Raw genomic sequence first — 11384 nt, 5'->3', positions numbered from 1 at the left:
CTAACCACCGTGCTGCCCTTTATATTTTGCTAGGAAAATAGGAAGGGACAGTGTTTCATTGAGACATGCAAACTTACTTGCAAATACATGTAAGCCAAAAACAGTACAGTTCTAACAAGCTTAGTTTATGTTTGGGCACTGTTATTCTTCAGCACAACCTGAGCTCTCTGAGGCAGTTTTCTGTACTTGTCCTCCAGAACAGAAATTTTTTGTCACATACACATACATGCAGTGAAATTCAGTGTCTGCATTTAACCCATCGCAGGGGGTAGCTGGGGGCTGTGGGGTGGGGGGTTAAGGTAAATGGACTAGTTCTTATATAGCGCTTTTCTACTCAGTATGAGCACTCAAAGCGCTTATACAACCTGTTTGCATTCACCCATGCACTCCCATTCATACAAGCACTTCCATTTTTATGAAGCTAAGTGCTTTAATTACCTAACATTCACTCACATTCATACTCCGACAGAACGGTCGGAGAGCAACTTGGGGTTAAGTATCTTGCCCAAGGATACATTGGCATGTAGCCCGGAGTAGCCAGGATTCGAACCGCTGACCTTCCGATCAGTAGGTGACCTGCTCTACCTACTGAGCTACAGCCACCCCGTGGCTCAGTGGCCCACAGTGGTGCTACTGAGAGTGGAGACAGGCAGCACTTCAATGCCAGCCTGAGGGTTCTCTGGGCTTTTACCCCTGACAGTTTCAGATTCCTGATGGTTCCAGATGGTTTTCAGTCGATCCAAGGGTGGAATTCCAATTTTTCCAGTACATGCCAGTCCAGGGAGTCGAACCAGCATCCTCTAGGCCACCACTCCCCCCTCCAGGCTCCTTGATGAACATTCAAAGCTCTTCTTTGAATGTTGGCTGGTTTTTGTTCTGTTCTCCATAAGGATGATCCCACATTCATTTTGACAAGATCTAGAAAACATTGGCTGAAATGCAGCCTCAAATGTTGACAAATCCTCCACCATGTTTTACAGATGGCTGTACTGTTGTACGTCTCATCTGATGACCTCAGTAAGTACTGATGACCACTTGAACCAAAAATTTGAATCCATCGCTCCATCAGACCTGTTGCAGCTGATTTTCAGTCCAGTTCTTGTTTAATGTGGCATACCTCAGCCTTTCCTCTCAGTTTCCCTTCCTTAACAACAGCTTTTTGACAGCCACCCTTCCACTAAGACCATTTCTGATGAGGTTTCAGTGAACAGTAGGTGGATCAACTGAAGTTCCAGGTGCATCTCTCAGGTCCTGTGTCAACTGGATTTTTCCTATTTCTCAAGGACATGACTTTCAGATACTGTTCATCTGCTGGAGATAGTTTTTAGGCCTGCCTCTTCTTTTGTTCTCCACTTGTCCAGTGTGCTGAGATATGCCAAGTTTTCAGCTAACAGCACTTTGGGAATCACCTTGTTGCAAAAACACAATTTTATGCCTCTCAAACAGTGTTATCTTTGGCATTTTTCTGACGTTCAACTAAAGAAATGGAAACAAATCATGTGTTTTTGTGACAGGCTGCCAGTACCAATGCGCCTAAAGATACAATTTAAAATTGAGTCTTTGCTAAGTTGTCTGTTATGTGCATATACAACTGGTTCATCCTTTGAGTTAGGTGTATTTCTTATGATTGAGTTTTCACAGGTCAGGGGTTCAAAATCAAAACATTCCTGTGAAATGGTCAGGTACAAGGACTGGACTGAATATGAGTGAAGAAGATGACCAAAGAAAAACTCTGAAAGAACTTCAGAAAGCTGGAGAACTGCTGCTCAAGAGCACTTTTAAAAATTACAAAGAAAGTCTGGCTCCTTGGAAACAAAATATATAGAAATGAGGCAGGCTTTATTCATATATATTATTGCACAGTACTCTATACTGAAGGCTTTATGATTTATGAAAATAAAATGAAATAAGGAGGTTTGTGTCTGATGAAAAGTTGGTAGTTGATTACATCTGAAGATATAATGATATAGAAGAGCAGTGAGAACACTCCAAGTTAAACAGCAGGGTATTTGAAAAAATAATAGTTGAGATGTAATGTATTAGAAAAGAACAGGCCTCACAGTAGGAACAAGATTCAAATCTTTTCTCATTTCTTTCAATTTCCACCTTTATTTTTGATGGCAGAATCGAGCCTCATTTGCAGGGAGGATAGCGGTGTTGATCATTTGCGGAGAGTTGTTCTGCTTCTCAGAAACCTTTTTCAGCTACACTTTGCTGGAGGAGACATATTGCTCTGCATTTATTTTTTTTAAATATCCCCAAAGTATTCTACTGGATTCAGGTGAAGTGTAAAATTTTGTGTTATTTTGTCAGTGTCCTTTGAATCTATATCAAGATAAAGATGAGGCTTTATTGTCAGTGACAATGAAAGCTCTCAGAGATATAACACCAAAAACAAATCAAATACAGTAATATAATCAGATAAAAAATAGCATAAGACCAAAATAGAAATACTGTCATATAGATGTAATGTCATGTCGGGCAGTGTGACAGGTGGAGATGGACCCATACGCAGGACTCTGGAAACAAACATAACTTAAAAGATGTTTACTGTGAAACAAAAAAATGCAAAAGTCAAAACAAAGCAAGGCAGCACCAACTACACAACATCAGGCATCGAAAATACAGGACTTGAATATGCCAGGGGATAATGAGGGAAAGTGGAAACAGCAAGTAACACAGCTGAACACAATGACACTGACAAGGGGAAGTGAAACAAAACACTGCACAAGAAACAAGACACTACCAAAATAAAACAGGAAGTGGACACAAAGATTAAGACACCAGAACTTGACAATCACAAAACAAAAAACAAACACAAAAACACTGGGCACAGTCCAGGACCATGGCATGTAAACTTGTAACAGTGCAAATAGTGCAGTACTATTTTTCAAATTGAAAAGTAGTAGCTATTGCACAAACTGTAATAACTATTTAGAGCTCTGCAGAGGTGGAAAGCAACAAAGTACAAATACTTCGTTACTGTACTGTAAAAGTCATCCTGTTTCCTGTATGTCTCTGACGTAAGATGGCGCCGGTGTGTGTGGCTGCTCGTCTGTCATTCTCATGTTTGTTTGTGTTTATATTGTTTTTAACCTATGTCATTTATGGAACTGAGTCTCTGCTGGTGTATGATCGCCGAACACTACTGGACCTCCAACCTTCGGTCCAGGACATGGTGATATTTGGTGTTGGTGGACAGCAATCCTTGCCCCCGTTTCTGTCGGAGATTCCGAGTCATCTGTGGCGGGTTCCTGCGCTGCCTTCCCGGCGGAGACGTCATCGTCGTCGCGGAAGAAGAAGCGGCCGGCTGGTGAAGCTGAAATTTTACCTGACGCACTCTTCTGCTTCTACCCGATCGGTGCATGGATCGTTTCTAGGATCTCGTGTGCCTCGGCGTTTCCTGGATCCCGTTGATGCCTGTTTGGTGCCCATTGTCGGCTTTGAAGCCCTTCGGCCCCGCCGCCCATGCCCTCTCCGGCTCAACATGCGCCGACAATGTCTCCGAAACCTGAGACCGCTGTGCCGGGTTTCCCGACTTGTTGGAGCCCATGCTCCAGTTCCTGTCAGGATTGGCCTGGTAAATGCCAGGTCGCTGGCGAATAAAACTTTTATTCTTCGGGACTTTTTTAGTTCCCATAACCTGGATCTTCTGTTTGTGACTGAGACGTGGCTGAGTGTTGGCGAGTCCAGTGCTCTGTCTGAGCTTTTACCAGAGGATTGTTGTTATTTTAACTCACCGCGGGCTTCAGGGAGGGGCGGAGGCACAGCGACTGTTCACAAACAGGACTACAAATGTAAGCAGTGCTTTCTACAGTCGTCATTCTCCAGCTTTGAGTTTACCTCGTTTGAGATGAGGCACATTAACCCGGTTTTCTGCGCTGTGGTTTACCGGCCCCCCAAATACAACAAAAACTTCATAAATGACTTCTCTGATTTTCTAGCAGGGATTATACCTAATTATGAATATGTTCTTATTGTTGGAGATTTTAATATACATGTGTGTTGTCCTGATAAGCCACCGGTAAAGGACTTTTTAAGCCTTCTTGACTCTTTTAACCTGGTACAGGCCGTACCCGGCCCTACACATGAGCACGGACACACACTGGACATGGTTCTTTCCTGCGGTCTGCCTGTGACTAACCTGGAAATCTGTGACTGTATTCTCGGATCATCTGCCTGTGTTATTCACTGCTAGTTTGACACGTACTGCAGTTAAAACTCGCGCTCCTGTTCGGCGCTGTCGGGTTATTAACCCGTCCACTGCCGCTCAGTTTTCTACTGCTTTTTTTCACCTCTGTGGTTCGGCTGACTTTCTCTCCTCTGATACAGAAGAGCTTATTTCTTGGTTCTACTCTTCCTGTCAAACCATCCTGGACTCGGTGGCTCCATTAAAAACCAGGCAGCCAAAGACTAAACCTGAGCCGTGGTTTAATGACAGAACTCGTGCTGTGAGGAGGGAATGTCGCCGAGCTGAACGAAGGTGGAAAAAAGATAAACTGCAGGTGACTCTTCAAATTTTAAAAGACTGCTGGCGTCACTACCAGAGCACGGTTAAAGAGGCAAAAAGGGAATACTTTGCAAAAATTATTTCCTCCAACAGCCATAACCCACGTCTTTTGTTTAACACTATTAACTCTGTGCTTAATGCTCCACAGAATGCCTGTTTGGAAGCTTCTCCTGATACGTGCAATAATTTTCTGCGTTTTTTTATTGAAAAGGTTGCTAGTACCAGGGCTCTTATCACAGCTCCTGGTTCTGACCCCTCTGTTTCAGTCCCTTGCTCTGCTGTTTTCACTCAGTTTGAGTCTGTGACTCTCTCACTTTTAGAGGATGTGGTCGGCCATATTAAGCCATCAGGTTCCCCCCATGATCCTGTCCCTCCACGATTTTTTAAATAAATTTTATCTAGTATAGGGCAGCCTGTTCTTACCATTATAAATAGCAGTCTGTCCTCAGGTGTGGTCCCTGCTATTTTTAAACATGCAGTAGTCCAGCCACTGCTTAAGAAACCTGGTCTTGATCCTGCTGTGCTGGCTGATTATCGGCCTGTTTCCAAGCTGCCTTTTCTTTCTAAGGTTTTAGAAAAAATTGTGTACTGTCAGCTGAAACAGTTTTTAGATGAGAATAGCACCCTGGAGGTTTTTCAGTCAGGTTTTAAAACCCTTCATAGCACAGAATCTGCTTTATTAAGGGTTTTTAACGACATCCTTCTTGCATGTGATTCTGGGAACCATGTTGTTCTGGTTTTACTTGACCTAACTGCTGCCTTTGATACAGTAGATCACAACATTTTAATATCTCGTTTACACCACTTAGTAGGCATTGGTGGCACTGTTCTTAAATGGTTCAGTTCTTGGTTCAGCATTCTTGATGCTGAATCATCTGCTGCTTCTCTGCCATGTGGTGTACCGCAGGGCTCAATTCTGGGCCCACTGCTTTTCTCACTGTATTTACTGCCTCTGGGTTCTATCCTCAGAAAACATGGAATCTCATTTCATTGTTATGCTGACGATTGTCAAATTTATTTGCCCTTGAAGAAGAAGGATATCCATTCCATAAAACATCTCCTGGCATGTCTAGGTGATATTAAAGCTTGGTTGGCCTTGAACTTTTTAAATTTTAATGAAAAGAAAACAGAGGTAATGGTGTTTGGACCCAGTGGCTCCTGTGAGTCCTCCTCTGTTGACCTGGGACCCTTGGAGGTATATTTTAAACCCATTATTACTGATCTTGGTTTTAAGGTGGACAGTGATTTTAAATTGGACAGCCAAATCAGAGCTGTGGTTAAGTCCAGTTTTTATCATTTGAAGCAATTGGCATCAGTAAAAGCATTTCTATCTAGGCAGCATTTTGAAACAGTGATCCATGCTTTTATTTTATCTCGACTGGATTACTGTAATTCACTTTATTTTGGAGTCAGTCAGTCGCTACTCTCACGTCTGCAGCTGGTTCAAAATGCTGCTGCACGACTTTTGATGGGAACTCAAAAGAGAGAGCACATGACCTCTGTCCTGGCCTCACTTCACTGGTTGCCTGTACATTTTAGGATTCATTTTAAGATTCTTATGTTTGTTTTTAAATCTTTGCACAATCTTGCCCCGCCTTACCCCTCTGAGCTTCCTACATACCTTGCCGGTCTCTCAGGTCAGCAGACCAGCTGCTCTTGGAGGTACCAAGATCAAGAAGGAAGCTCAGAGGGGACAGGGCTTTCTCTGTTGTTGGTCCTAAGTTATGGAATGACTTGCCTTTGCAGGTTAGAGCGGCCCCTTCACTGTCCACTTTTAAAGTTCGTCTTAAAACCCATCTTTTTTCCTTTGCTTTTAACTCCAGCGGGTTCTAGTTTTTTTTTTTTTTTTTTTTTTTTTAACCTGAAAGAGTTATTAAATTGTTATTTATTTGTGTTTTAATGTACAGCACTTTGTGTCAGCTGTGGTTGTTTTAAAGTGCTTTATAAATAAAGATGGTATGGTATGGTACTTTTTCAGGTATCTGTACTTTACTTGAGTATTTGTTTTTTTGAAAACTTTTTACTTTTACTCACTACATTTTTACACAAATATCTGTACTTTCTAATTCTTACGTTTTCCAAACAGGCTCGTTACATCAGGTTTAACATCTGAGGGAAGTTTTTATTTCCGGTCACTGTGCCTTCAAACATCAAACCATCTGAGCCTAAATGGAGGAACAACAACATATTAAGGAACAATTGTAATGGTGTATCCATCCCTGGGACCTATCACATACAAAGAGATGAAAGAGTTAAAACCATATAATTTATGTATCATTTATACATAAATTGCTCAGGGGGGCTCAGGGTTACAGCGTCAGTCAATATTTTGGTACATCCACAGGAATTCACTCTTTACACCATCTATAAATGACATTTGACTAAAACTATTACAGTAAATAATAAATAGACTTGTTCTTATATAGCTTTTTACCCTGCTTTGGGCACTCAGAGCACTTCATCCACATTAATACAAGCACTTCTTTCTGTGCTTAAGTGCTTTCTGTCTAACATTCACACTCCAATGGATGCATGGACATAGATGGAGAGCAACTTGAGGTGAACCTCAAGTTGCTCTCCATCTATGTCCATTTATGTCCATCTATGTATCTTGCCCAAGGATACTTTGGTACATAGACTAGAACAGCCAGAAATCGAACTGCCAACCTTCCAATTAGTAGACCTGCTCTGCCTCCTGAGCTACAGCCACCCACTACATGGCCACTATATGATCACTACAGCCTCTGTGTTTCACTGTAAGAACTATACCCCATCTAGACTCAACAAATTTACTGTTGTATTGTTTGGAAGGGCAAATTCCAGCTGTTAAAAGTATTCAAATAAAGGCTTCCAGCTCTTATACCTACATTACTTACATTCTATACTGTAAGTGCATTAGGTTTTACTCACCTTTTAAAAAAAAGAAAACACTACTGTGCAAAGATCTTGAGCCAGTCTTCATTTCTTTATATTTTGCTTCTCCTAATGAGCCAGACTTTTTTTTATTATTAAAGTTTTTATTTTCATCTGATTTTACATTTACCCATGCACACCCATTCATACAAGCACTTCCATGATTAACTAAGCTAAGTGCTTCAATTATCTAACATTTACACACATTCACACTCCAACGGTTGCATCAGAGAGCAACTTGGGGTTAAGTATCTTGCCCAAGGATACATTGGCATACAGTCTGGAGTAGCCAGGAATCAAACCGCTGACCTTCCGATCAGTTGGTGACCTGCATGCATGGGAGAGGAGCCCAGGAGCGGTGCACACGTTCAATTTCAAACTCGCTGCCGGAGAGCCCAAGCCCCTTGCTTATGATCTTCTCCACGTATTGTATCGCCCTCCCTGGCTCCTCCTTCCCTTCTTTCAGTCCCACTAGACGGACATTATTTCTCTGACTGCGGTTTTCCAGGTCTTCAACATGAGCCCACAATGTCTCCAGCCGTTTGTCGCATCTCTCCACACTGTCCCCCACCCGTGCGCCTGCAACCTCCACCTTAGCTATGCGCTGTTCTGCTTCGTCCAGCCGTCCCTTGATCTGTTCCACAGCATCTTTCAGCTCTTTAGTTGCATCTTTAATGGCGACAACATCCGTCACCACCGCCTGCAAAGTTGCACTCATGCACCGAATTTCCTCAAACATTGTCTTCTTGGTAGCTTCCTCGGGATTTTGATCATTCTCACGTCGCTTTTGGTGTAGTAATTTCGGGTGGTGGGCTGTTCCTAGCCACTTGCTTACTGCTCGTTTGAAAAAGTTTGCCCTGCTGTTAGCTTGACATGTCTTCTTGAGTTCTGGTCATGCACTGTAACTTGTATTTATCTGGCTGTTGTTTAGCAATCTTGAAACTAAATGTGTCTTAAATTCGAAGAATTAGCTAACAGTCTTGGGGAGCTCTTCTACTATGCTGCCATCTTCCTTGTGGTCCCACGTGACCCCCTGAGCCAGACTTTTTTGTAACTTTTTACAGCGGTCTTTAGTTAAGCAAAGGTTTTCTTTGGACATTGGCTCATTTTCAGTACAGTCTTTGTACCTGACCATTTCCACAACACTTTTTTTTTTTTTTGAGCCACTTAATACTGACCTGTGAATCATTAACACTTAAAAAAATGTCCCTAACTCAACAGATGAACTAGTGTGGTGTCTATACATAAGAGAAAACTTTTCTTTAATGCCCCTTGACCTCATTGCTGTGTGACTCTATCTGCTTTACTTTGTTTCTACTTATTTTTGCCTTACTTTTGTTTTAATAACAGAATTATTTTGAGACCTAATATTTAACATGTCTGTTTGTGGTCTTCTGCCCTGTGGACCAGCACAGTAAACAGAGAGATCCCACTTCAGAAATGCAGCACTTCTCCTTCTGGCTGCTCTGGATGTCTTGAACTCAGCCCAAAAACAGTCCAACTAGAAGGTCAGAAATCCAACATCTACGAAATCGGAGAGCATGAACTTCTGCTGGACAACTAAGAGCAAACGAAGCAAAAACACAGACATAACACAAGGAAACAATAAATAAAACCAGTTAAGACAATAAACATAAGAAAACCAACATCTCAGACTGAGTTAGAAGCAAAAAAGAAGAAATCTGTTTTAAGAGAGGATTTAAAAGCAGAGAGTGAGTCAGCCTGCCTAATGTGCAAGGGAAGATTGTTCCACAGTTTTGGGGCAGCAACTGAAAAAGCACAATCACCTCTGAGCTTCCTCTGTGTCACTGGGACAGCCAGCAGTGCCAGATCAGCTGACCTAAGTGAACGTATGGGAACGTACAGGTGGAGCAGATCAGACAGATATGACAGAACAAGGCAGTGAAGACATTTAAAAGAAATAAAAGGATTTTAAAATAAATCCTAAAATGGAAGCCAATGAAGCGAGGCTAGGATCTGAGAAATGTGCTCATTTTTTTTTGACCTCAACTAAAAGTTGAGCAGAAGCATTTGTACCATCTGGAGTCTGACTGAGCCCAACGTAAAGTGCATTGCAGTAATATAAAAAGAGTTGTGATAAAAGCATGGATTGAAATCATAAAGTGATGCCATGAAAGAAATGGTTTCACTCTGGCCAGCTGTCTTAGCTGATAAAAGGTGGACTGACTTACTTTGCACATCAAGTTTAAGTTCACTGTCCAGCTTTTTACACCTAAGTTTGTTGCTGTCTTAGTCAGATGTTGAGTTAAAGGACCCAGATCAACAGTCATTTTAGAGGTATCACTAGGCCCAGACAACAAGACCTTGGTCTTTTTATCATTCAGGTGCAAAAGGTTAGTGGACAGCCATGCCTTGATCTCTCCAATGCACTCTAATAGATGGTTAGCAGAATATGCATTTTGCTGCTTCAGAGGCACATAAATTTGACAGTCATCTGCATGAAGGTGGAATGTGATGTCATGTCTTCTAAGAATCGATCCCATTGGAAGTAGGTAGCGAGAGAAAAGAAAAGGACCAAGAATAGAGCCTTGAGGCACCTCACATGTAAAGGGTGCTGCACAAGATTCAGCAGTTCCAATATGAACACAAAAACTTCTCTCTGACAAATAGGATCTAAACCAGTCGAAAACAACACCCTTAATGCCCACCCCATTTTTCCAGTCGAGACAGGAGGATCTGGTGGTCCACTGTGTCAAAGGCCACTGTTAGGTGCAACAGGACCAAGGCAACACAGTGACCAGCATCCGTGGCTAAGAGAACATCATTTAAAAACCGCAACAGTGCTGACTCGATACCCTGGCGGGGTTCAAAACCAAATTGGAAGTCTTCCAGAGTGTCGTGCTTATTTTAAAATGAACTGAGCTGGCATTAAACAATCTTCTCTAGAATTTTTTAAAGAAAAGGGAGTTTGGAGATTGGCCTAAATTGGAGAGTTGAGAGGAGTCTAGACCAGGTTTCTTAATGAGTGGGGTCACCACTGCATTCTTAAGACAGGCAGGCACTATACCCTTAGCCAGATATGATGACATACATCCAAACAGACTTGGAGCAAAACTTCATTCCTCAAACATCTTCTCTCAGCACTCAGTGGAGACGGACACATTTTTCTTCTCTCCCCAACCCTTCCTTTTTACCCTGCTTTGCTGCTTTAGAGTCTCTCTTCACACAGCTTCCAAGCTGGAATTTAGAATTATGGATCTGGTCACCTGGTCAATAAATTTTGATCACATTTTCACCATGAGGAGATTGGGGAAAGGAGAACCCCATTCCCTCTTATCCAATCGACATTCCCTGCTGGCTACGTTATGGATTCCTGTGGGGGTGGAAGATGACGTGCCTGGCTAGACTGTCGATGGAGGACATACACATTTGGCTTACTGACACTAGGATTTCTCCGAATTGGAGCTGGAGACACCTGGCTTGTCGTTACAGTTCGGGAAGTCTGGGCAGCTGTCTGGGCCTTTGTAAAGCTGCTTGTGATGGGAATGCAGAAAGGTAAAGACTCAAACTCAGACTCAGTATGTCTGGAGCTGATTCGGAGGAATTAGATCTTGGAGATGTATCCGTTTCTGCTCGGCGAAGGAACAAATCAAATACATTCGGAGGATTGGATTTTTCACCACTGAGAGGTGCCAGAAAGACTAAAGGCTGTCAACAAATTAATCAGTACAGCCTGTACCAAATCAATTTGTAGAATCAGAAATTTGGCTCCCTGATTGCCGTTATCTCATTCTTCTCCTGGATGTTTTGTAAACAGATGCTCTACGTCCCGCCGTCCTGGTTTCTGACCTGAGTGAACTGATTTCCCTAGAATAAGCTGCTGATGAACATTCCAACTGTTCCCCCAGTTTATTACCAGGGGAACGGTATGTGATGGCTTTATGTCACCCATCAGATACCGTTCCCCCTATAATAAACTGGGGGAACGGTAACTGATAAC

Source organism: Archocentrus centrarchus, unplaced genomic scaffold (genome assembly GCF_007364275.1).
Source record: "Archocentrus centrarchus isolate MPI-CPG fArcCen1 unplaced genomic scaffold, fArcCen1 scaffold_58_ctg1, whole genome shotgun sequence".
Lineage (NCBI taxonomy): Eukaryota > Metazoa > Chordata > Actinopteri > Cichliformes > Cichlidae > Archocentrus > Archocentrus centrarchus.
Note: the sequence above shows the minus strand (reverse complement) of the source record.